The sequence below is a fragment of the Nerophis ophidion genome, linkage group LG14 (assembly GCF_033978795.1).
Source record: "Nerophis ophidion isolate RoL-2023_Sa linkage group LG14, RoL_Noph_v1.0, whole genome shotgun sequence".
NCBI classification, from domain to species: Eukaryota; Metazoa; Chordata; class Actinopteri; order Syngnathiformes; family Syngnathidae; genus Nerophis; species Nerophis ophidion.
In genome coordinates, this window is record NC_084624.1 from 54,183,198 (window position 1) to 54,209,713 (window position 26,516).

Below are 26,516 nucleotides of genomic sequence, written 5' to 3' on the forward strand. Positions count from 1 at the left end.
CTATTTGAGTTTTGTCTCTCTTAGAATTAAAAATGTTGCGTAAAGCGAGACCAGCTTGCTAGTAAATAAAAGGGTTGGGGATTGGTTTGGGGTTGGGGTTAGGGTTAGGGTTGGGTATGTACAGTAGCTCACCCGGGCCGACCCACTCTTAGGGTTGGGGTTAGGGGTTAGAGGTTAGGGTTGGGGTTGGGGTTAGGGTTGGGGTTGGGGTTGGGGTTAGGATGTACAGTAGCCCACCCGGGCCGATCCGCTCTAAGGGTTAGGGTTAGGGTTGGGGTTACGGTTAGGGTTAGGATTAGAATAGGAATAGGGATATGGTTAGATTACCATAAAAGGAAATGGGTAGGGTTAGGAGAAGGAGGGGGTGGGGGGATATATAAGGGAAATAAAGAGGGGAAGTAAAAAGCGGGAATGTGCTCAGTCCATCAACAATCCTGATGGCTCTCACTCACATCTCGTTGAGGCCCCCCGGATGTCTGGTGCCCAGGTTGGTGATCCAGATAAGCTCGGCCCTACGGCGTTGGGCGAGGCTCCATCTGGGATTCGTCTGGATGACAGTTGCCCAGACGGAAGACCATCCGTGTCGGACAAAGTAAGTGTAAGTGTTGGTATTTTTGTGTCTAACCATGTTGTACTTATGTTGGGCGAATCTCCTAGCTAGGGTATTGCCCGTCTCGCCTATGTACATTTCGCCACATCGTTGACAACGAATAACATAAACACAATTTTTGGTGTAGTCCGCCACGGCACAACGGCTGGAAAACCTTGCGGTTCTGGGGGTTCACAAACCATGGCGCGTGGCGGACTAGGGCGTCCCTCCGAGTGGAGGGCGGGTCCCCCAATGAGCTGACCCTGGCCCTGACCAACATATCATTCAAGTTGGGGTTCTTCTGGTAGGCCGGTACCACATAGTCTCCCGGCAGCCTCCCACTACTCTCCGAGAAGGTGCGGAAATTAGTTTTGACCTTTCTCACGACTCTGACGGCCGAAGGTGGTGATAAGCGGAAACATGTCTGTACCAGGGAGGTCCCTTCGGGTCCAGGAAAACCCTCAACTGTCTTCTGAGGAAGGACCTGGAATAGCCCCTCCCCTTCAGAGCAATAAATAGGGCCCTCGAGGCCACCAGGAAGTCCTCCTGCCTAGTACAAATCCGATGAAACCTGAGTAATTGAGATTTCACCAGCCCCGCAAAGGTGTGCTTGGGGTGGAAGCTGCTTTTGTAAAGGAGCGCATGGGTGTCTGTCTCCTTGAGGAACACTTTAATGTCCAAAAGTTGCGATTTGGCAAAATTCGGACCCTTGATTTCGTGGTATCCAAAAAGTCGACGAATGTCTTACTCGTGGTCGACTTGATGGTGATGTTTTTATTGTGCGTGTTGAGCGTGTTCAAAAACACGCTGAACTCCTCACTAGAGTGAGTCCAAACGCCCCAGATGTCATCCAGGTACCGAAAATAATGTTCAGGACGTTTTGGGCAAGGGGACGAAGCAGAGGTCTCCCACTCTGCCATAAAAATGTTGGCATACGCATGTACAGTAGCTCACCCGGGCCGACCCACTCTTAGGGTTAGGGTTAGGGGTTAGAGGTTAGGGTTGGGGTTGGGGTTAGGGTTAGGGTTGGGGATTGGTTTGGGGTTGGGGATGGGGTTACGGTTAGCATGTACAGTAGCTCACCCGGGCCGACCCACTCTTAGGGTTAGGGTTAGGGGTTAGAGGTTAGGGTTGGGGTTGGGGTTGGGGACTGGTTTGGGGATGGGGTTAAGGTTGGGGTTGGGGTTGGGGTTAGGGTTGGGGTTGGGGTTAGGGTTAGCATGTACAGTAGCTCACCCGGGCCGACCCACACTCACATAAAATTAAGTTGAAAAATAAGGCTGTCTAAACGAAGACCAACACCCGCCCTTGCAAAAACTGTAAAATGGTTCATTCTTCCTGGAACACTTCACTGTTCACTCGACGCAGATGTCACAAGGTCATCCAAAGTCACGTGTATGCCTTCACACACAGCGCCAACATTTGAGGTGACAGAAGAAAGGTCAAAATATAATGAATCTATTTTTTTGGCAGGGTGGGATAAGGTTGGGTTTGAGTTTCAATCTCGTTTCTCAGGGCATGTGTGTGGTGCACATATTGTGGTGCGTTTAAAGACCCTTAATCACTACCTTCTAAAAACAGAGACTCAGATGCACTAATAATGATAATAGTCATTATTAGCCCATACTGGATCTAATAGTCATTATTAACTCGGTTGGTAGAGTGGCCGTACCAGCAACTTGAGGGTTGCAGGTTCGATTCCCGCTTCCCCCATCCTAGTCACTGCCGTTGTGTCCTTGGGCAAGACACTTTACCCACCTGCTCCCAGTGCCACCCACACTGGTTTGAATGTAACTTAGATATTGGGTTTCACTATGTAAAGCGCTTTGAGTCACTAGAGAAAAAGCGCCATATAAATATAATTCAATTCAATTCAATTCATCACAAACAAAAGGAATAACAAACTGCATGCGGAAAACGGAATAAGAATTTTACATATGTTATTTTCATTTTTTTACTCATGTTTTAAAGAGGTCTGTAGAGGGTGCCCTCTAGTGGGTTCCTCGGACCACCACACACTGCCACAAGAGCCCGGATTTCAGGGTACAACTGTCACAGTTATTTGATGTCGAACCCCAGGATGCAGAGAAGGAGGCAGGCATTGATTGGGAAAACATGGTTTTAATTTAAAATACTAGAACTAGAACAAACAAAGGGTACAAACAAAAAGTGCGCACATGGGCGGAATAACAAACTAAGGGTCTTTAGCAAAGGAGCTAGCGAGAAACAAAAAATTACTTAGCGTGGAAGCTAGCGGGTAGCAAACAGGAAAAACTGGAAATGGCTAATGCTAACAGAAACAGCTTATCGCTACGACGACCAGGACAAACTGTAGCACGACAGGTAGTAGCTGTAACAAAACGACATGACAGGTGGCAAGAGAAGAGTGACATGTGGCAACGACAATACAAATGATCCAGTACACAACACAAAGGAGGTACAAATAGGAGCGGGCTGATTGGCAACAGGTGTGGCCAGGTGCCAATCAGCCGCAGCGGAGGAGGAACACAGCACTCAGGGAACAAGACAGGAAGCTGACAAAATAAGACCACTAGACAGAAACTAAGGACAGGAAATACTAAACACAGAGGAAACAGACAAATGCAGAGGAAAAAACTAAAACATAGACAAACTGTCAGGGGAAAGCCTGACAACAACACTGTTTTATTTTCATAAAGAGTGCAAGCCTTTTGCCATCCGACCATCCATCCATCCATCCATCCATCTTCTTCCACTTATCCGAGGTCGGGTCGCGGGGGCAGCAGCCTAAGCAGGGAAGCTTAGACTTCCCTCTCCCCAGCCACTTCGTCTAGCTCTTCCCGGGGGATCCCGAGGCGTTCCCAGGCCAGCCGGGAGACATAGTCTTCCCAACGTGTCCTGGGTCTTCCCCGTGGCCTCCTACCGGTTGGACGTGCCCTAAACACCTCCCTAGGGAGGCGTTCGGGTGGCATCCTGACCACATGCCCGAACCACCTCATCTGGCTCCTCTCGATGTGGAGGAGCAGCGGCTTTACTTTGAGTTCCTCCCGGATGACAGAGCTTCTCACCCTATCTCTAAGGGAGAGGAAACTCATTTGGGCCGCTTGTACCCGTGATCTTGTCTTTTCAGTAATGACCCAAAGCTCATGACCATAGGTGAGGATGGGAACGTAGATCGACCGGTAAATTGAGAGCTTTGCCTTCCGGCTCAGCTCCTTCTTCACCACAACAAGTCGAAACATTTTTTTCTCGAAATGTGCCCATAGTGCCCTGTCTTGGTTTAACTCTTATCTTACTGACAGGGTGCAGTGCGGCTCCCATAACAATGTGACCTCGGACTATGTTAAGGTAACGTGTGGAGTTCCCCAGGGTTCGGTCCTTGGCTCTGCACTCTTCAGCATCTACTATGAAATTGTGAGAATCCAGTCCATAGTGGAGCTAACATAATAGTGAGAGTTCAGTTCATAGTGGATCTAACATAATAGTGTGAGAGTCCAGTCCATAGTGGATCCAACATAATAGTGAGAGTCCAGTCCATAGTGGATCTAACATAATAGTGAGACTCCAGTCTTTAGTGGATCTGACATAATAGTGAGAGTCCAGTCCATAGTGGATCTAACATTAGAGTGAGAGTCCAGTCCATAGTGGATCTAACATAATGAGAGTCCAGTCCATAGTGGATCTAACATAATAGTGAGAGTCCAGTCCATAGTGGATCTAACATAATAGTGAGAGTCCAGTCCATAGTGGATCTAACATAATAGTGAGAGTCCAGTCCATAGTGGATCTAACATAATAGTGAGAGTTCAGTTCATAGTGGATCTAACATAATAGTGTGAGAGTCCAGTCCATAGTGGATCTAACATAATAGTGTGAGAGTCCAGTCCATAGTGGATCTAACATAATAGTGAGAGTCCAGTCCATAGTGGATCTAACATAATAGTGAGAGTCCAGTCCATAGTGGATCTAACATAATAGTGAGAGTTCAGTTCATAGTGGATCTAACATAATAGTGTGAGAGTCCAGTCCATAGTGGATCTAACATAATAGTGAGAGTCCAGTCCATAGTGGATCTAACATAATAGTGAGAGTCCAGTGATAGTGGATCCAACATAATAGTGAGAGTCCAGTCCATAGTGGATCTAACATAATAGTGAGACTCCAGTCTTTTGTGGATCTGACATAATAGTGAGAGTCCAGTCCATAGTGGATCTAACATTAGAGTGAGAGTCCAGTCCATAGTGGATCTAACATAATGAGAGTCCAGTCCATAGTGGATCTAACATAATAGTGAGAGTCCAGTCCATAGTGGATCTAACATTAGAGTGAGAGTCCAGTCCATAGTGGATCTAACATAATGAGAGTCCAGTCCATAGTGGATCTAACTTAATAATGAGAGTCCAATCCATAGTGGATCTAACATAATAGTGAGAGTCCAGTCATAGTTTGGCCAACATAATAGTGAGAGTCCTGTCCATAGTGGTTCTAACCTAATAGTGTCAGAGCCCAGTCCATAGTGGATCTAACATAATAGTGTGAGATTCCAGTCCATAGTGGATCTAACTACTGGATCTAGGATAATATTGTGAAAGTCCAGTCCATAGTGCCCTGTCTCGGTTCAACTCTTATCTTACTGACAGGGTGCAGTGCGTCCCCCATAACAATGTGACCTCGGACTATGTCAAGGTAACGTGTGGAGTTCCCCAGGGTTCGGTCCTTGGCCCCGCACTCTTCAGCATCTACATGCTGCCGCTGGGTGACATCATACACAAATACTGTGTTAACTTTCATTTCTACATGCCCCTAAAGCTGACCAACACGCCGGACTGTAGTCAGCTGGAGGCGTGTCTTAATGAAATTAAACAATGGATGTCCACTAATTTTTTGCAACTCAACGCCCAAAAAACGGAAATGCTGATTATCGGTCCTGCTGGACACCGACCTCTATTTAATAAAACAACTGTAACATTTGACAAACAAATAATTAAACAAGGTGACTCGGTAAAGAATCTTAGCGCCAGACCCGGCCGGGTGCTCCGAGTCCAAATAACTGTCCAGGTCTGCTCTAACCACCAGGCCACTGAGGAGATTAAAGCCAGATGTTTTCTTTGATTGCACTGAAATAACCCTGATTAGAATCTACATTAAAAAAAGTTTGTTTTTACAATATTTTACAGTCCTGGCGAGCCGGAGGCAGCAATATAAATAAAAAGTACGATGGCACAGTAAACACGTAGAGGATGATGTTATTGCTCCACAATAATGAGCTCCCCGCGTCGTCTCGCTGACGGCAATCACGCCACCTTGGAGAAATCAGAGCGGGCGTGCGTTACTTTGTCTTTTTAATTTTTCGCAAATGAGTAAAGTAATGAGGGAGCTCGCTAATCACTTAGCGCACCGCCGCCCTCGGCCGCGTCTTCTGCCGCGTCTTCTGCCGCGTCCGCGCTAAACGGCGCCGTCGGTTTGATTAGCGCCAGACCCGGGCGCTCCGAGTCTTTGCAGCGTTCTTCACGTGGCAGCTTGCAGAGAACCAAGTCCAGGTGGCCTACGTTCTAGTCCATAGTGGATCTAACATAATAGTGTGAGAGTCCAGTCCATAGTGGATCTAACATAATAGTGAGAGTCCAGTCCATAGTGGATCTAACATAATAGTGTGAGAGTCCAGTCCATAGTGGATCCAACATAATAGTGTGAGAGTCCAGTCCATAGTGGATCCAACATAATAGTGTGAGAGTCCAGTCCATAGTGGATCCAACATAATAGTGTGAGAGTCCAGTCCATAGTGGATCTAACATAATAGTGTGAGAGTCCAGTCCATAGTGGATCTAACATAATAGTGTGAGAGTCCAGTCCATAGTGGATCTAACATAATAGTGTGAGAGTCCAGTCCATAGTGGATCTAACATAATAGTGTGAGAGTCCAGTCCATAGTGGATCTAACATAATAGTGTGAGAGTCCAGTCCATAGTGGATCTAACATAATGGTGTGAGTCCAGTCCATAGTGGATCTAACATAATAGTGTGAGAGTCCAGTCCATAGTGGATCTAACATAATAGTGAGAGTCCAGTCCATAGTGGATCTAACATAATAGTGTGAGAGTCCAGTCCATAGTGGATCTAACATAATAGTGAGAGTCCAGTCCATAGTGGATCTAACATAATGGTGTGATAGTCCAGTCCATAGTGGATCTAACATAATAGTGTGAGAGTCCAGTCCATAGTGGATCCAACATAAAAGTGAGGGTCCTGTCCATAGTGGATCTAACATAATAGTGAGAGTCCAGTCCATAGTGGATCTAACATAATAGTGTGAGAGTCCAGTCCATAGTGGATCTAACATAATAGTGAGAGTCCAGTCCATAGTGGAGTTAACATAATATTGTGAGAGTCCAGTCCATAGTGGATCTAACATAAAAGTGAGGGTCCTGTCCATAGTGGATCTAACATAATAGTGTGAGAGTCCAGTCCATAGTGGATCTAACATAATAGTGAGAGTCCAGTCCATAGTGGATCTAACATAATAGTGTGAGAGTCCAGTCCATAGTGGATCTAACATAATAGTGAGAGTCCAGTCCATAGTGGATCTAACATAATAGTGTGAGAGTCCAGTCCATAGTGGATCTAACATAATAGTGAGAGTCCAGTCCATAGTGGATCTAACATAATAGTGAGAGTCCAGTCCATAGTGGATCTAACATAATAGTGTGAGAGTCCAGTCCATAGTGGATCTAACATAATAGTGAGAGTCCAGTCCATAGTGGATCTAACATAATAGTGTGAGAGTCCAGTCCATAGTGGATCTAACATAATAGTGAGAGTCCAGTCCATAGTGGATCTAACATAATAGTGAGAGTCCAGTCCATAGTGGATCTAACATAATAGCGTGAGAGTCCAGTCCATAGTGGATCTAACATAATAGTGTGAGAGTCCAGTCCATAGTGGATCTAACATAATAGTGTGAGAGTCCAGTCCATAGTGGATCTAACATAATAGTGTGAGAGTCCAGTCCATAGTGGATCTAACATAATAGTGAGAGTCCAGTCCATAGTTTGGCCAGCAGGAGATCATCTAGAGTGGAGACAGGTCAGCAGCACAGAGACGTCCCCAACTGATGCAAAGATGAGTGGTCCACTCCGGGACCCGACTTTGTGGTCACCTAACAACCTTTCCACGCAGGAGAGGGGGGCAGAGCAGAAAAGAGACGGCAGATCAACTGGTCTAAAAAGGGGGTTCTACTTAATGGCTAGAGTATACAGATGAGTTTTAAGATGGGACTTAAATGCTTCTACTGAGGTAGCATCTCTAACTGTTACTGCTAGAACATTCCAGAGTACTGGAGCCCCAATAGAAAACGCTCTATAGCCCGCAGACTTGTCCTGGGGCTCTGGGAATCACTAATAAGCCGGAGTCCTTTGAAGGCAGATTTCTCACCGGGACATATGGTACAATACAATCAGCAAGATAGGATGGAGCTAGACCGTGTAGTATTTTATACGTAAGTAGTAAAACCTTAAAGTCCGCGCAGGTGAGCAAGTATAAAACAAAGATCTTTACCTAGCTCAAAAGTCCCTGAAGTCTCTCGCCCCCCCTCCCACGAAACTTCAATCAGGACCTTCTTTCAGCTCCTCCCCTCAGGACCACGTCCACACTGCAACCTTTCTTCAGGTCCCCCCCGCCCCCCCCCCAGACACAATCATGCCGTGAGACAACCTTTAAATGAAGACGGATCGGTCTGCATGGTCACCAAATTGTCTGCTGTGTGTTGTCCTGATGTTGTCGTCCCCCCCCCCCCCCCCCCCCCCCGTCCCCCCGGACTCTTCACTTCAAACCCCCTCCCTCTTCCTGACTTTTTTCCCCTATATTGCTGTTCTCTAAACCACTTTGTGGTACTTGTATTCCCTGCGGAGCGTTTGTCAAGGTTTGCAGGAACATAACTGTCCAAACCACGTCTTATATAGCAGGGGTGTCAAACCTACGGCCCGAGGGCTGGATCAGGCCCGCGAACGGGTTTTATCCGGCCCGCGGGATGAGTTTGCCAAGTATCAATATTAACCTGACATTTTTGAATAAGACTCCGGCTTATTAGTGATTCCTAGAGCCCAAAAAAAGTCTGCGGGCTATAGAGCGTTTTCCGTTCGGGCTCCAGTACTCTGGAATGCCCTCCCGGTAACAGTTCGAGATGCTACCTCAGTAGAAGCATTTAAGTCTCATCTTAAAACTCATCTGTATACTCTAGCCTTTAAATAGACCTCCTTTTTAGACCAGTTGATCTGCCGCTTCTTTTCTTTCTCCTATGTCCCCCCCTCCCTTGTGGAGGGGGTCCGGTCCGATGACCATGGATGAAGTACTGGCTGTCCAGAGTCCAGACCCAGGATGGACCGCTCGTCGGGACCCAGGATGGACCGCTCGCCTGTATCGGTTGGGGACATCTCTACGCTGCTGATCCGCTTGAGATGGTTTCCTGTGGACGGGACTCTCGCTGCTGTCTTGGATCCGCTTGAACTGAACTCTCGCGGCTGTGTTGGAGCCACTATGGATTGAACTTTCACAGTATCATGTTAGACCCGCTCCACATCCATTGCTTTCGGTCCCCTAGAGGGGGGGGGGGTTGCCCACATCTGAGGTCCTCTCCAAGGTTTCTCACAGTCAGCATTGTCACTGGCGTCCCACTGGATGTGAATTCTCCCTGCCCACTGGGTGTGAGTTTTCCTTGCCCTTTTGTGGGTTCTTCCGAGGATGTTGTAGTCGTAATGATTTGTGCAGTCCTTTGAGACATTTGTGATTTGGGGCTATATAAATAAACATTGATTGATAAACATTGATTAATTGAATGAAAGAAATGGATGTTAAGTTAAAGTATCACTAATAGTCACACACACACTAGGTGTGGTGAAATTATTCTCTGCATTCGACCCATCACCCTTGTTCACTCCCTGGGAGGTGAGGGGAGCAGTGAGCAGCAGCCGTGGCCGTGCTCGCAAATCATTTTTGGTGATTTAACCCCCAATTTTTGGTGATTTAACCCCCAATTCCAACCATCAGTAATGGTATGACTCGATCTTCCGATCTAAGGGCGGTCACTCTAACCACAAGGTTCTAAATATGTCCACTAGATGGCGAAATAGCAATTCTTTGTATCTTTGTACAAACCCCGTTTCCATATGAGTTGGGAAATGGTGTTAGATGTAAATATAAACAGAATACAATGATTTGCAAATTCTTTTCAAGCCATATTCAGTTGAATATGCTACAAAGACAACATATTTGATGTTCAAACTGATAAATATAGAATTTTATGCCAGAAACACGTGACAAAGAAGTTGGGAAAGGTGGCAATAAATACTGATAAAGTTGAGGAATGCTCATCAAACACTTATTCGGAACATCCCACAGGTGTGCAGGCTAATTGGGAAGAGGTGGGTGCCATGATTGGGTATAAAAGCAGCTTCCATGAAATGCTAAGTAAGCCCCAAACAAGAATGGGGTGAGGGTCACCAATTTGTAAGCAAATTGTCGAACAGTTTTAGAACAACATTTCTCAACGAGCTATTGCAAGGAATTTAGGGATTTTACCGTCTACGGTCCGTAAAATCATCAAAAGGTTCATAGAATTTGGAGAAATCACTGCACATAAGCGATGATATTATGTACCGTTGATCCCTCAGGCGGTACTGCATCAAAAACCCACATCCGTGTGTAAAGGATATCACCACATGGGCTCTAGAGCACTTCATAAATCCACTGTCAGTAACTACAGTTGGTCGCTACATCTGTAAATGCAAGTTACAACTCTGCTATGTAAAACAAAACCCATTTATCAACAACACCCAGGAACGCCGCTGGCTTCACTCAGCCAGAGCTCATCAAAGATGGACTGATGCAAAGTGGAAAAGTGTTCTGTGGTCTGACGAGTCCACATGTCAATATATATTTGGAAACAGAAGACGTGGTGTCCTCCAGAACAAAGAGGAAAATAACCATCCGGATTGTTATACGCGCAAAGTTGAAAAGCCAGCATGTGTGATGGTATGGGTGTGTATTAGTGCCCAAGGCATGGGTAACTTACACATCTGTGAAGGCACCATTAATGCTGAAAGGTACATACAGGTTTTGAAGCGACATATGTGGTCATCCAAGCAACGTTATCATGAACGCCCCTGCTTATTTCAGCAAGACAATGCCAACAGCGTGGTTTCATAGTAAAAGAGTGCGGGTATTTTCCTGGCCCGCCTGCAGTCCAGACCTGTCTCCCATCAAAAATGTGTGGCGCATTATGAAGCGTAAAATACGACAGCGGAGACCCCGGACTGTTGAAGGACTGAAGCTCTACATAAAACAAGAATGGGAAAGAATTCCACTTTCAAAGCTTCAACAATTAGTTTCCTCAGTTCCCAAACGTTTATTGAGTGTTGCTAAAAGAAAAGGTGATGTAACACAGTGGTGAACATGCCCTTTCCCAACTACTTTGGCCCGTGTTGCAGCCATATGGAAACGGGGTTTTTAACAGCATTTGGTAGCAAATGCGTCACGGTCCAGTACCGGTCCTCGGTCCGGTGGTTGGGTGACCACTGATATAGAGGATCTTTGACAAACTTGATTGCAGCAGATCCTTAAGAACTGCGGGTTCCTTTCCATGTATAACATTGACCAGAGTTTTTGTTGCAGATTCTTAAAAAAAACGCAAAGCTACGTAGCATATAGGTAAGGAAAAAATATTAGCATCCCAGCATGCTAACCTTTCAAGCTATATTTGCTTCGCTAATTTTGCAGCTGTAACCCTTAAGAGTCGCATAACTTGCTTAAAGCAGCCCACACAGCTGCCTGTTTTAAAAGCATTATAATTGGCTGATTGTCATTGGTGAAAAATAACGGTAAGCAAAATATATTAGCATCCCAGCATGCTAACCTTTCAAGCTATTTTTGCTTTGCTAGTTTTGCAGCTGTAACCCTTAAAAGAGTCATATAACTTGGTATTATCACGCCCTCATTGGGGTCCTTCAGGCATTAAAGGGTCTGTCACGCCAAATGTCTTCCTGGGGGAAGGTTTTTGTAGGGGGGAAGAAATTGGGCGTGACAGAGCAATATAATAGTTTTTTTAACATGAAATGTGTGCATTTTTAAGTAAGACCAACATTTTTAGAGTATAATAAGTCTCTTATTCTTTTTAATAACATTGTTATTCTGAAGCTAACCAACAATAAATAAAACACTTCTTAGCATTAACGCGACTTCTTGAACAGGTGCGGTAGAAACCGGATGGTTGGATTAAAAAAGCATGAGAATGTTTTATATTTTGCGCATTATTTTTGACACTGTGATTACCAAGTGGAATTATTCATTACTTATCGTGTTAAGCAATGTCAGCTAAGATTTATCTGAGAGCCAGATGCAGTCCTCAAAAGAGCCACATCTGGATCTAGAGCAGGGGTGTCAAACTCAAATACAGAGTGGGCCAAAATTCTAAACTGAACAAAGCCGTGGGCCAAAGTTGAACGACTTTTGTAGGAAACAAGATTTGCATTGAATATTGAACAAGCAAGGCTTATATAACTTTAGTGACATAAAAAATCGAGTTTTCTTGGTAGCGGGGGTGCATATTGTAGCGTCCCGGAAGAGTTAGTGCTGCAAGGGGTTCTGGGTATTTGTTCTGTTGTGTTTATGTTGGTGCGAATGTTCTCCCGAAATGTGTTTGTCATTCTTGTTTGGTGTGGGTTCACAGTGTGGTGTAACAGTGTTAAAGTTTTTTATACAGCCACCCTCAGTGTGACCTGTATGGCTGTTGACCAAGTATGCATTGCATTCACTTGTGTTTGTGTGTGTGTGTGTGTAGAAGCCGCATATATTACGTGACTGGGCCGGCACGCTGTTTGTATGGAGGAAAAGCGGATGTGAAGACAGGTTGTAGAGGACGCTAAAAGCAGTACCTTTAAGGCACGCCCCCAATATTGTTGTCCGGGTGGAAGTTCGGGAGAATGGTTGCCCCGGGAGATTTTCGGGGGGGGGGGCACTGAAATTCGGTTGGCAAGTATGAGAATTATAGTTGAATGTATAATACCGGCGGGCCAGCTCTAATGTTAATTTATTATTGCCTCAAGGGCCAAATGAAATTACACGGCGGGCACAATTTGGCCCGCGAGCCAGAGTTTGACACCCATGCTCTAGAGCAGGGGTCGGGAACCTTTTTGGCTGAGAGAGCCAAGAAGCCAAATATTTCAAAATGTATTTCCGTAAGAGCCATATAATATTTTTTTAAACACTGAACACAACAAAACGTGTGCATTTTTAAGAAAGACCAACATTTCTAGAGAGGTCTCTTATTCTTTGTAATAACATTGTTATTCTGAAGCTAACTGTGGAGGGGGCGTGGCCTGCGGGCCTGCAGGGAAGCAGGGCGTTGCCAGGACCGGCCTCGAATTCAGCGACAGGTGCGTAGACGGCCCACCTGGGCCTTTTTATCTGATCACCTATCGCTATGTCATAAGCAGCAGCCAGGAGGAGAGACGGGGTTGGGGCTGGAGCCAGAGCGCGAGCGAGAACGAAAGAGAAAAAGACAATTGCTGGAAAGCAACTGAGAGACTTATTGAAAAATAAAATAATAATGTAACCCTGAAACTGGCTCTCATGTCGGTGCTTGGTGGTCTGAAGAACCCCCAGGAGGGCAAGCCCCACACTAAGCAATAATAAATAAATGACTTCTTACCAACTTCTTAAACATAAAAATGCATGACAATATTTTATATTTTGAACATTATTTTTAAAACTGTGATTACAAGTGGAATTATTCATTACTTATCGTGTTAAGCAACGTCAGCTCAGATTTATCCGAGAGCCAGATGCAGTCTTCAAAAGAGCCACATCTGGCTCTAGAGCCATAGGTTCCCTACCCCTGCTCTAGAGCCATAGGTTCCTTACCCCTGTTCTAGAGCCATAGGTTCCCTACCCCTGATATAGAGGATCTTTGACGGCGTTTTAGCAGCAGACTCCTGAAAACAAAGCACTTCAACAGACGTGCATTCAAGATTTAGTTCTTATCAGTGGAGTTCCTCAACACCTGCGCACAGCCTGACTGCAATATTTGAGGCGCTCTCGAGCAACCGGTCCACCTGTGCCTGTGGATCTTTTACGGCCGTCATTTAACGCCCGGGTAACCCTCCGTTCCACCTTTCTGTTATATCTGAAAACAGGAAATACGGCCGTGAAATGGCGCCACTCGGGCTTTAATGCTCTCGATGGGCTGAAGTAGCGGCCAGGAGATTTGCGGCAAAGACGTCAATCTCGCGCTCACTTTATTCCGCTCTTTCTCCACCTGGCAGTAAATTAGCTGGTCGCCTGGCCGCCCCCAAACCCCCCCCCCCCCCCGCGGAAGGGCTTAGAAAAACGTGACGCTGAGGTGAGTTACGAGAGAAGTCCCGCCGTCCAAACAGAAGATTTGATGCGTGAGTTGAGGTTTGAGGTCGGCGATGATGTGGAGACTGCTTGACGGTAATGAGGAGCAATGGCTGCTTGAAATGCTGTCATGCGTCTTCCTACCAACCCCCCCCCCCCCCCCTCCTCCCCCGAGTCCCCCACTTTCATCGGGTGAGGCGCGTGACAGGTAAAAATCATGACAGCACCGCACCCAGGGGGGGGGGAACCTGCGTGGGTTATTGCCCACGCGGGGATCTGCACAGATGAGACGCTTGGTCCATGTCGGAGGGTCTCATGGGGGTGTGGGCGTCGTAGCCAACATGACCTTTTCATTCAATCTCACTGGGGTCTTTCTTTTTTTAACATGAAGGGGTCTCCGCTGCACTTGCCGTCTGGTAAACAAGGTCTCATTTTTTTTATAGTTTTTCCGCCCACCTGGGAGATGAAAGTGAGTAATTCAGTTTGTATTTTTTGCTAAATCCTAATTGTTTCCGTGCTAAGACGTTTTGCTTGATGGCGGCCAAGAACTCCGACTTATTAAGGATTCCCAGAGCCCCCCAAAAAAGTCTGCGGGCTATAGAGCGCTTTCTATTAATAATAATAATAATAATATGTTTTATTTGGTATAGCGCTTTTCTGAGCACTCAAAAATGCTTTACAGCAGTGGTCCCCAACCACCGGGCCGCAGCCCGGTACCGGGCCATGGCCCGATTGGTACCGGGCCGCAGAATAATTTTTTATTCATTTTTATTTAAAAAAAAAATATATATATATATTTTTTTTTTCTTTTTATTAAATCAACATAAACAACACAATATACACTTACAATTAGTGCACCAACCACAAAAACCTCCCTTTTTCATGACAAAGAAAGAAAAAAAAAAAAAAAAAGGATTCCCCCAACCACCCACTTTAACACTTACTATTATGCGCCACGCTGTGAAGCCACACCCAACAAGATTGACAAACACATTTCGGGAGAACATCCTCACAGTAACACAACATAAACGCAAAACAACTAATACCCATAATCCTTTGTATTCATGACAATTCCTGAATATATTTTACACCCCCGCGCCCCCAACACCGCCTACCTTACCGATGCACTGGGAGAGGGGGTTTGGGGGGATGGCGGGGTTTGGGGTGTATAAAATAGTCAAGATGTGTCATGAATACAATGGATTATGGGTATTTGTTGTTTTGCGTTTATGTTGTGTTACTGTGAGGATGTTCTCCCGAAATGTGTTTGTCGTTCTTAATTGGTGTGGCTTCACAGCGTGGCGCATATTACTAAGAGTGTTAAAGTTGTTTATATCACAACTATTAGTGTACTCTGTCACCCAGTATGCCTTGCAGTCGTGTTGCCGTGGAAACCACACACAACATGTTGCTGGACTGACAAACGGATCGTACATGTTTTAGTAGGCGACAAAGCCAATGGCTTCCTAGCACACACTAATACTTATTAACTGGGTGACTACCTGCAGTCATTCAGGAGAATATTAGCGTCTCCTATTGTCTTCTTTGCTTTATGACACGGGTCTTAAATGGCTCTTTGAATGGCAAAGGAAACCGATCCCAGAACCATGCATATCAAATATCTCCGGATGGTTCAACCACCACCCGCCCGAATCTAATTAAAATCTATTTTTTCGTCATGTCAACCGCCCGACCCGCGGTTTACCCGCGGATTCCGCGGATGAGACCGCAAACCGTGCATCTCTGGTGGCCGGAGTCTGAGGAGAGGAGGAGGTCATTGGTGACTTTGAGAAGGGTTGTTTCAGTACTGTGACGTGCACGGAAGCTGGATCGAGATGGTTCGAACAGATCATTTTAAGTGAGATGAGTTTTGAGTTGAGTGTTGAGTATTTTGGACAGGAAGGGAAGGTTGGAGATGGGCCGGAAGTTGCTCATGGTGTCAGGGTTAAGTCCAGCTTTTTTGAGGATGGGGGCTCCAGTACTCTGGAATGCCCTCCCGCTAACAGTTAGAGATGCTACCTCAGTAGAAGCATTTAAGTCCCATCTTAAAACTCATTTGTATACTCTAGACTTTAAATAGACCCCTTTTTTAGACCAGCTAGGCAAACACCCGTCTACGGAGCTAAATGTATCTTGTGGCGAACCCCAGGGCTCAATACTGGGACTAAAATTGTTCAATTTCTTTATAATTCCCTCCATCCATTTTCTACCGCTTATTCCCTTTCGGGGTCGCGGGGGGCGCTGGCGCCTATCTCAGCTACAATCGGGCGGAAGGCGGGGTACACCCTGGACAAGTCGCCATCTCATCGCAGGGCCAACACAGATGGACAGACAACACTCACACTCACATTCACACACTAGGGCCTGCCTCACAATACGAAGGTCCTGCAGTCCTGGGTTCAAATCCAGGCTCGGGATCTTCTTTATAATTGACATTTGTAAAGTTACAAAGGACTTAAAGGCGACCCCCCTCCCCCACACTATTCCCCTTTTCTCAAGTTATTGTTTGTTAACATTGGCGATGAAACACTGCCCTCAGTCCCCTCTTAGATGAAACGTACACTATATTGCCAAAAGTATTTGGCCACCCATCCAAATGATGAGAATCAGGTGTCCTAATCACTTGGCCCGGTGTATCAAATGAAACACTTAGGCATGGAGACTGTTTCTACAAACATTTGTGAAAGAATGGGCCGTTCTCAGCGATTTCCAGCGTGGAACTGTCATAGGATGCCACAGGTGCAACAAATCCAGTCGTGAAATTTCCTCGTTCCTAAATATTCCAAAGTCAACTTTATTAGAACAAAAGTGAAGAGTTTGAGGAACAACAGCAACTCAGCCACCAAGTGGTAGGCCAGGTAAACTGACAGAGAGGGGTCGACGGATGCTGAAGCGCATAGTGCCAAGACTTTCTGCACAGTCAGTTGCTACAGAGCTCCAAACTTCATGTGACCTTCCAATTAGCCCACGTACAGTACGCAGAGAGCTTCATGGAATGGGTTTCCATGGCCGAGCAGCTGCATCTAAGCCATACATCAGCAAGTCCAATGCAAAGCGTGGGATGCAGTGGTGTAAAGCAGGGATGCAGTGGTGTAGAGCAGTGGACGGTTTACCTCGGTTGGTAGAGTGGCCGTGCCAGCAACTTGAGGGGTACAGGTTCGATTCCCGCTTCCGCCATCCTAGTCACTGCCGTTGTGTCCTTAGGCAAGACACTTTACCCACCTTCTCCCAGTGCCACCCACACTGGTTTGAATGTAACTTAGATATTGGGTTTCACTATGTAAAGCGCTTTGAGTCACTAGAGAAAAAGCGCTATATAAATATAATTCACTTCACTTCACTTCTCTGGACTGATGAATCACACTTTTACATCTGGCAATCTAATGGACCAGTCTGGGTTTGGAGGTTGCCAGGAGAACGCTACATTTTGGACTGCATTGTGCCGGGTGTGACATTTGGTGGAGGAGGAATTATAATATGCAGTTGGTTTTTCAGGAGTTGGGCTTGGCCCCTTAGTTCCAGTGAAAGGAACTTTGAATGCTCCAGGATACCAAAACATTTTGGACAATTCCAAGGTCATATGTGAGTCAAGGCAGGTGGCCAAATACTTTTGGCAATATAGTGTATTTTCTTACTGTTGTCAACAGAGAAATAAATATAGGAGACCCTCATTGTCCTCCATTGTTGTTGACAGGTGTTAGTACTAGAGCTGAAACCCTACCCTAAGACTCGTCTAGGGGAGTGTTTTTCAACCTTTTTTAAGCATGCATCACTATAGCTCTTGTCTCAAAGTAGGTGTACTGTCACCACCTGTCACATCACACCCTGACTTATTTTCACTTTTTTGCTCTTTTCCTGTGTGTAGTCTTTTACTTGTCTTGTACTCCAATTTTGGTGGCTTTTTTTAGTATTTTCTAATAGCAGTTTCGTCTCTTCCTTTGAGCGATATTTCCTGCATCTACTTTGTTTTATAAAATCAAGACTATTTCAGTTGTTTTTATCATGTCATGTTCGGATGTACATTGTCTTTGCTCCACAGTAAGTCTTTGCTGCTGTCCAGCATTCTGTTTTTGTTTACTTTGTAGCCAGTTCCATTTTTGTTTCGTTCTGCATAGGCTTCCCTAAGCTTCAATGTCTTTTCTTAGGGGCACTCACCTTTTGTTTATTTTTGGTTTAAGCATTAGACACATATTTACCTGCACCCTACCTTCTGCTGTTTCCGACATCTACTAAGCAATTATCTACCGGCTGCCACCTACTGATATGGAAGAGTATTACACGGTTACTCTGCCGGCAGAGTACAACAACACATCATTTGCAGACTCTAATTACTGGTTTGCAAAAAATATTTTTAACCGAATCTCCCACGGCACACTAGTTTGTATCTCACGGCACATTAGTGGTTGAAAAACACTGTACATTCATTGTTGTTTGTTAGCTGTTTAACTTTTCGAGTTGCCTATGGTGGAATTTTCAAGTAGAAACCCCACCCCCCCCCCGCCCCCCACCCCCCCGGGGGTCACTCGAAACGAGTATGACGATCCTACTGGTAGAGGGGTATCCCTTTATGGAGGATGCCTGTGCGTACAGATCCGGGTCAGGGTCCAGTGGCATGGAGTCCAAGACGACTGGGGACCCTTTTTGTGCTGCCCGATTGTAGCTGAGATAGGCACCAGTGCCCCCCGCGACCCCAAAGGGAATAAGCGGTATGGATGGAAATTATCGAACATTATCGCCCTCTGGTATCTGTTTTCCGTCACCTCCCCTTAGTCAAGACCTAACAGGATGCGAGGTACTTAGGACGTTTAATTGCAAAATGTCAAATTTTCAGCACATTTTCTTGTTGCATGCTCCTCTGCTACTATTTGCATAGCGGACATCACTAATCCATTCATTTGTTTTTAACAATTTCTTTTATATTTCTGTCAATAAATGACTCATTTTGATTGGTGCTGATCCAAACCCCTGTGGGCCTTGACAGAGGTCTGCCCTCCACTGACTTGTAAAGCCTCCGCAAAGCCCCTCGACGAAATCTTGATCTTGGGATAATCTGCCAATATGCTGTTAAAAGGCGCGCACGGTGTCATGGAACTGATTGCCATTCCGCCGACAGCTCGCACCGTATGTCTGCGCCTCACCCCCCCTTCTGGAGGAAGCAGATGCCGCCGTTGCTCAAGTCCTCGTGTGTCGTCAACCCCCCCCTCACCTCCAGCTTTGTAACTCCTATTTGAACTTTCTGCATCTCCGTACAAAGACTTTTCTCTCGTTACGATGAATAAAACATCGATTAATAACTGCGCCGAGCATGTAGCTCCAGTTTGAAAACATATCAACAGAGAAAAAATGCTAATGTTTCTACTGAAGACCTCGGGGGAACCCTGAGTGGTCTTTTTTTTTTAATATGACCTTTCTCCCAGAGATGGTCTGTTGCCAGGGAACTTATGTATTTTTCATCAGCGCCAACATTCCTTGATTCATGGCGTCATAACCCCAGCATCACACGGCTGACATTATCACAGTCCTGAGGGTGCATTACACATTCATGTGCCCTATTGACTGCAGCCGCTCCGGTAGAAGCATGCACCTGCAGATTGAGAGACGGCAGGCGGGTTCACGGATGCCGCGGCGCTAATGAGACCGGGAGAAGTTTCATTCCTTTTTTTTTGTGTGTGTTTGTGATGACAATGATGTAACGGCAAATAAAAATAAAAAAATCACCTACTGGAAAGAAAGGGCAGCAATAAAAGTGAGCGCCGTCTCAAAGTCCAATTAGTGTCCGCCGGTTTGCCCAAGATAGCGTGCTGTCCCTTTTGTGAACTTTAATGAGTACTTCCCAAAGCCATTATTAAAGTAGTTATTTCAGTTGGAAGATTATATTGTGTTTATAAATACTGAAAATGGAGGATGCAAATCTTCTTAAGCACTAACATTATCAAGGGTTGGACTTGGGGGTTAAATCACCAAAAATTCTTCTCGGGTGCGGCTGCCCACTGCTCCCCTCACCTAGCTCTTCTCCATGTGGAGGAGCAGCGGCTTTACTTTGAGCTCCTCCCGGATGGCAGAGGAGATCTTGCCCCAAGTGGGGGAGTTCAAGTACCTGACGCTGTATCGATCCGTTGCGGTGAAGAAGGAGCTGAGCCGGAAGGGAAAGCTCTCAATTTACCGGTCGGTTTACGTTCCCATCATTAACCTGTGGTCTTGAGCTTTCGGTTATGTTGGTTTAGGTACAAGCGTCCGAAATGAGTTTCCTCCGGGTCTCTCCCTTAGAGATAGGGTGAGAAGCTCTGCCATCCGGGAGGAACTCAAAGTAAAGCCGCTGCTCCTCCACATGGAGAGGAGCCAGATGAGGTTGTTCGGGCATCTGGTCAGGATGCCACCCAGACGCCTCCCAAGGGAGGTGTTTAGGGCACGTCCGACCGGTAGGAGGCCACGGGGTAGACCCAGGACACGTTGGGAAGACTATGTCTCCCGGCTGGCCTGGGAACGCCTCGGGATCCCCCGGGAGGAGCTGGATGAAGTGGCTGGGGAGAGGGAAGTCTGGGCTTCTCTGGGCTGCTGCCCCTGCGACCCGACCTCGGATTCATAACAGCCAGAGTGACCAAGGCAGTGTTGCCTCTGTTTATTTTATTCTTAAAAAATAAATGTGAGCTTTTGTTAAACCAAGTTTTGTGTTTTTTGTTTTCCATATACAACAACCTATCTGGACTCGATAAGAGAATTATCAAGGAATCAGTTCAATAAGAGGATTAGATAATGGCATCGAAATCGATCATTTCTTAGCAAGTATCATCCCTAGTAATGTCTGCCTTGCAATGTTTGCAGCACTTCTACATTTAGCTCCAGTATGATGGTATCCATGACAAAAAGAGAACCGCGGATCCTCCTGCTGTGCTGATTAAAATGCCAGAGAATGTCCGACTAGAGCCATCTGATAGACATAACCTTTAAGTGGGCCATTAGGAATATATTAAAAAAGACTAATTTCCTGGGAACTAGTCACTTGTGAATTATTAAAACATTCCAATCCCCACCACACCCCACTATCACTTTCCCCCCCCAAAAAAGGTCCATTGACGAGGACTGCGACAGGCACATCAAAGGAAATAATCATCCACATTAGCCGGGTATGGGAGGAACCTGCCCTCTGATTTCATTTGAATTATTGACTTAAGGAGTCGGGCCTTGCGGACTTTCTAGAGGTGAACCTCTGATCCGGCCAGGAAGCACGAATCCGAAATCGATGGGCTGCGTAAAAGCCACAAGGATAAGAATCAGACCTTCTAATGTGCACAAATACGCAAAATGAAAACGCAGCTGCTTAATTCAGCATCCGCGGCTCATCAAGGTCTGCATACTCCCAACTTAATTTAGAAGGTGAGCTGAAACGAAGATTTCGGACGACTAATGAGCCAAAACAAAATGCAAATAAAAATGCTAAGTCACAGTCGGCTTTGATGATTCATTGTCGCACGTTAATGGGATTAACCAAAGTCCTGATGAGGACTTCCAAATAGTCCTCACGACAACACAAACATGTCAAAGCAGCCTGTTTGAATGAAGCACAGATGACGTATTGATTATTGAGAATCGTCTTTGACCAATCAATCAATGTTTACTTATATAGCCCTAAATCACTAGTGTCTCAAAGGGCTGCACAAACCACTGTGACATCCTCGGTAGGCCCACATAAGGGCAAGGAAAACTCACACCCAGTGGGACGTCGGTGACAATGATGACTATGAGAACCTTGGAGAGGACCACATATGTGGGCAACCCCTCCCCCCCTCTAGGGCACCGAAAGCAATGGATGTGGAGCGGGTCTAACATGATACTGTGTAAGTTCAATCCATAGTGGCTCCAACACAGCCGCGAGAGTCCAGTCCAAAGCGGATCCAACACAGCAGCGAGAGTCCCGTCCACAGCGGAGCCAGCAGGAAACCATCCCAAGCGGAGGCGGATCAGCAGCGCAGAGATGTCCCCAGCCGATACACAGGCGAGCGGTCCATCCTGGGTCCCGACTCTGGACGAGTGGTCCATCCTGCGTCCCGACTCTGGACAGCCAGTACTTCATCCAAGGCCATCGGACCGGACCCCCTCCACTAGGGAGAGTGGGACATATGGTGCTGTAGAGAGGCGGAGTCGGCGAACGAGCAACGGGGCAGGGCACGATGGAGCCCTGCCCAAGTGTTAGAAAAATTGTGTAAATTGTGGGTGAATTATCAAAAAACTTTCAGCTCTCTTTTATTTAATTGAGTAGTTGAGAGCTGTCCTTCTTCGAAAGCAAGGTCTTGGGGCATTCCGCTGTGTATGTTGGAATGGGACGAGAGAGGTTTTCTTTTGTCCTCAAAGACCTGCTGAAGCTGAAACCAGGACGAGCCCGGGCCCGAGGCATCGTCTTCTTTTGTTTTCAATGTGACCGAAAAAATTGACTGTTTATATGCTTCCCTTTCCTGTTTTGCCGAAGCTGAGACCAGGACGAGCCCGGACCCGAGGCATCGTCTTCTTTTGTCTTCAATGTGACCGAAAACAGTGACTGTGTGTATGCTCCCCATTCCTGTTTTGACATGTGTTGTTGCGTAAACATTGAATACCTAAATAAAAGAGCAGACGAAAACCTTTTCGTCAGAGCTTGGTGCAAGAACTGTACAAGGTGTACAGAGGCCATGTCTCTCCTCATGATCTGAGTCCAAATTTAAGTCTGTCTCTGTTTGATTCATTGCCTTTTTATCTTGTTTAATAGAACCTGACACCAAGATGGCGGCAAGAGGGTGGAGAATGCGGCTGAGCGGAGAGCCGGGAAGTGCTGGGAACGACGCCGCAATCAAATTCAGGTTTGTGGATCCAAACCGGCACACAGTTGACATTTCTCCTCTGGCTGTATAAAAGGGGAGAAGGAGGAGGGATCGTGGCAGAAGGAGTAGGAGAACCAGCAGCAGTAGCCAAAGATCGAGAGCAACAAAGAGCGAGCCGCAGACGACGAAGACGCGGCTGACCGAAGGCGAGCGAGGAGGAGCAGGAGAGAAGGAGCTGAAAAGCGACCCGATCTGAAGACAAGCTTGATTTATTGAAAGAATAAACGAGAGTCAAACCTGCTCAGCGATGTCTTTCCTGAATGGTCCGTCACAGGTGCATTTACAGCATAGGGTTCCAATTATCTTTCAGGCCTGAATGGTGTGCTGTACAAAGAGGATGTAAGTTACTACTTATTGGGAACGACAGTACTGATGATTGTTGTTGTGGTACGCCTTGAACTGTGAACAAATTTGTAAAAATTGAATGGAGTTGGAGAAGTTCAACTTCATGTTTACAAGCTCTTATCTATCAACCCGTATCAGATCACCGCACTCAGTTTGTTCAACTCTGTTCATTCAAATCCCCTCCGACTCCTGTTTCCTCTGGTGTCCCCCAGGGCTCTGTTCTTGGTCCCTTGCTTTTTATCATTTACATTCTTCCCTTTGGTAATGTTTTCCATAGATTTGAAATACATTATCACTGTTATGCGGATGACACCCAGCTCTATATCTCAACCAAACCAACTGCTTCTCTCCCGCCTTCCTCCCTTACTGACTGCCTCAGTAAACTCAAGCGGTGGTTTTCATCTAATTTCCTTCAACTTAATAGTAATACAACCGAAATCTTACTTGTCGGGTACAAAACCATTCTTGCCAAAACCAAGAGCTTGTCCGTTACTCTCGGCAACTCCTCTGTCTCCCCCTCCTCCCAAGTCAAGAGTCTGGGTGTCATCCTTGACAGCACACTCTCCTTTCAAGCCCACATGAACAACATTACCCGGTCTGCTTACTTTCACCTATGAAACATTAATCAACTTCGCCCGTCCCTTACCCCACATACTGCTGCCATGCTAGTCCAGATTCTGGTCACCTCTCGCCTGGACTACTGCAACTCTCTCCTGTTTGGTCTTCCTCACAAGTCACTACACAAACTTCAGTTTCTCCAGAACTCTGCAGCCTGGATAATCACCAGAACCCCTTCAATCCAGCACATCACCCCTGTTCTGCAGCAACTCCACTGGCTACCCATCAAAGACCGTATCCTCACTTTCAAAACCATCCGTAACCTCACTCTGTCATATCTCTCTGACCTGCTCCATGTCGCCACGCCCTCATGTTCCCTAAGATCCTCTTCATCCATCCATCTCACTGTCCCCTTATTTAAAGTGTCCACCATGGGTGCCCGAGCTTTCAGCCACTCTGCCCCACATCTTTGGAACTCTCTACCACCAGACCTTTGTAACTTAGACTCAATATCCCTCTTTAAATCAAGATTCAAAACACACCTATTCCTGACTGCTTATTCACTGTAATCTTCATATCTTATCTATCTTTCTTGTTGTTGTTGTTATCATTTTCATCCAATTTGATTTTAAGGTTTTGGTTTTGTACGGTGTCCTTGAGTGCCCAGAAAGGCGCCCTATAAGTAAAATTCATCAAAGGTCACGGTCAATCAATGTTGGTTTCCGGCCATGCCGTTTTCTCCAGATTCTCTGAACCTTTTGATGATATTATGGAGCGTAGATGTTGAAATCCCTAAATTTCTTGCAATTGCACTTTAAGAAACTTTGTTCTTAAACTGTTTGACTATTTGCTCACACAGTTGTGGACAAAGGGGTGTACCTCGCCCAATCCTATCTTGTGAAAGACTGAGCATTTTTTGGGAAGCTGTTTTTATACTCAATTATGGCACCCACCTGTTCCCAATTAGCCTGCACACCTGTGGGATGTTCCAAATAAGTGTTTGATGAGCATTCCTCAACTTTATCAGTATTTATTGCCACCTTTCCCAACTTCTTTGTCACATGTTGCTAGCATCAAATTCTAAAGTTAATGATTATTTGCAAAAAAAAAAAATGTTTATCAGTTTGAACATGAAATATGTTGTCTTGTCATGTCTGTGTGTTCATGTTTTGTTTTAGTCATGTTCGGTTTTGTTTTTTGGACACTCAAATCCTGTTCTTGCACTTCCTGGTTTGTTTTGTTACCATAGCAACTCGTTAGCTTTCACCTTGTCCTCATGTCACACCCCTGTCCTCATGTCTCACACCTGTTTACACTAATCACCACATTATTATTTAAGCCTGTCTGTTTCTGTTGTTCATCCTGGCAACATAATGTCAATACTTGGATTAAGGAGTGGATGTTTTCCCGAGATGCAAGTGAACTTGGACCGGAGATGGTATGAAGTTAACGACATCTTTTATTTTAACACTGTAACTAACAAAAAAAAAAGTCAAATAGGTAAATAGGTAAAGCGAGAACAAATATAAAATACAAATGTTTTACAGTTTTAGGAATTAAATGGTGGAACAAGCTCAGTGATGAGCTGAAGACATGCATTTCTTTGGTGAGGTTTAAGAAAACCTTGAAAGGTGAAATAATTGAAAATTATAAAATATAGTAAAAATTACTTTCATCCCATTGATATTAGTTTTTGTTTTTAGCGTTGATGTTCCAGGCAATATAATCCTCAGTGAAAGTATAGGATAGGCAAATATAAGTTTTGGCTTCAGCCTATTCCTTTTTTGGTCATTCTTTTTTCTTTTCTTTCGTGTGTAAATGTGCATAATTGTATACATATAACATGTACTGTAAAACTGATCACACAAAATGGTCGATTGATTTGATTGATTATACGACCAAAATAAACGTATTTCATTCATTCAATAAATACATTGATTTATTCAATCATTCATTCAAACGAATGGCGCACAATGGCGGTACAAAAATTTGGCTGTGTAAACAAAAACTTGCACTGTGGCATAAATAACAAGAACACTTACTTTGGAACAGAACGAGAACGGGACATGGATCATTGGCATGGATTTACAAGGTGCGTAGCAGGTGATCAAGGGTGGTAGAAGGTGATGAACAACAGAAACAGACAGGCTTAAATAATACTGTGGTGATTAGTGAAAACAGGCGAGAGACATGAGGACAGGGGTGTGACATGAGGACAAGGTGAAAACTAATGAGTTGCTATGGTAACAAAACAAAACAAGAAGTGCAAGAACAGGAATTGAGTGTCCAAAAAGCAAAACCGAACATGACTAAAACATAAGATGAACACATAGACATGACATGTCTTTGTAGCATATTCAACTGAATATGGGTTGAAAATGATTTGAAAATCATTGTATTCCATTTATAGTACACCCCTTTGTCCACAACTGCGTGAGCAAATAGTCAAACAGTTTAAGAACAACGTTTCTCAAAGTGCAATTGCAAGAAATTTAGGGATTTCAACATCTACGCTCCATAATATCATCAAAAGAGTCAGAGAATCTGGAGAAATCACTCCACGTAAGCGGCATGGCCGGAAACAAACATTGAATGACCGTGACCTTCGATCCCTCAAACGGCACTGTATCAAAAACCGACATCAATCTCTAAAGGATATCACCACATGGGCACAGGAGCACGTCATAAAACCACAGTCACTAAATACAGGTCGTCGCTACATCTGTAAGTGCAAGTTAAAACTCTACTATGCAAAGTGAAAGCCATTTATCAACAACATCCAGAAACACCAGCGTTTATATCTTGTC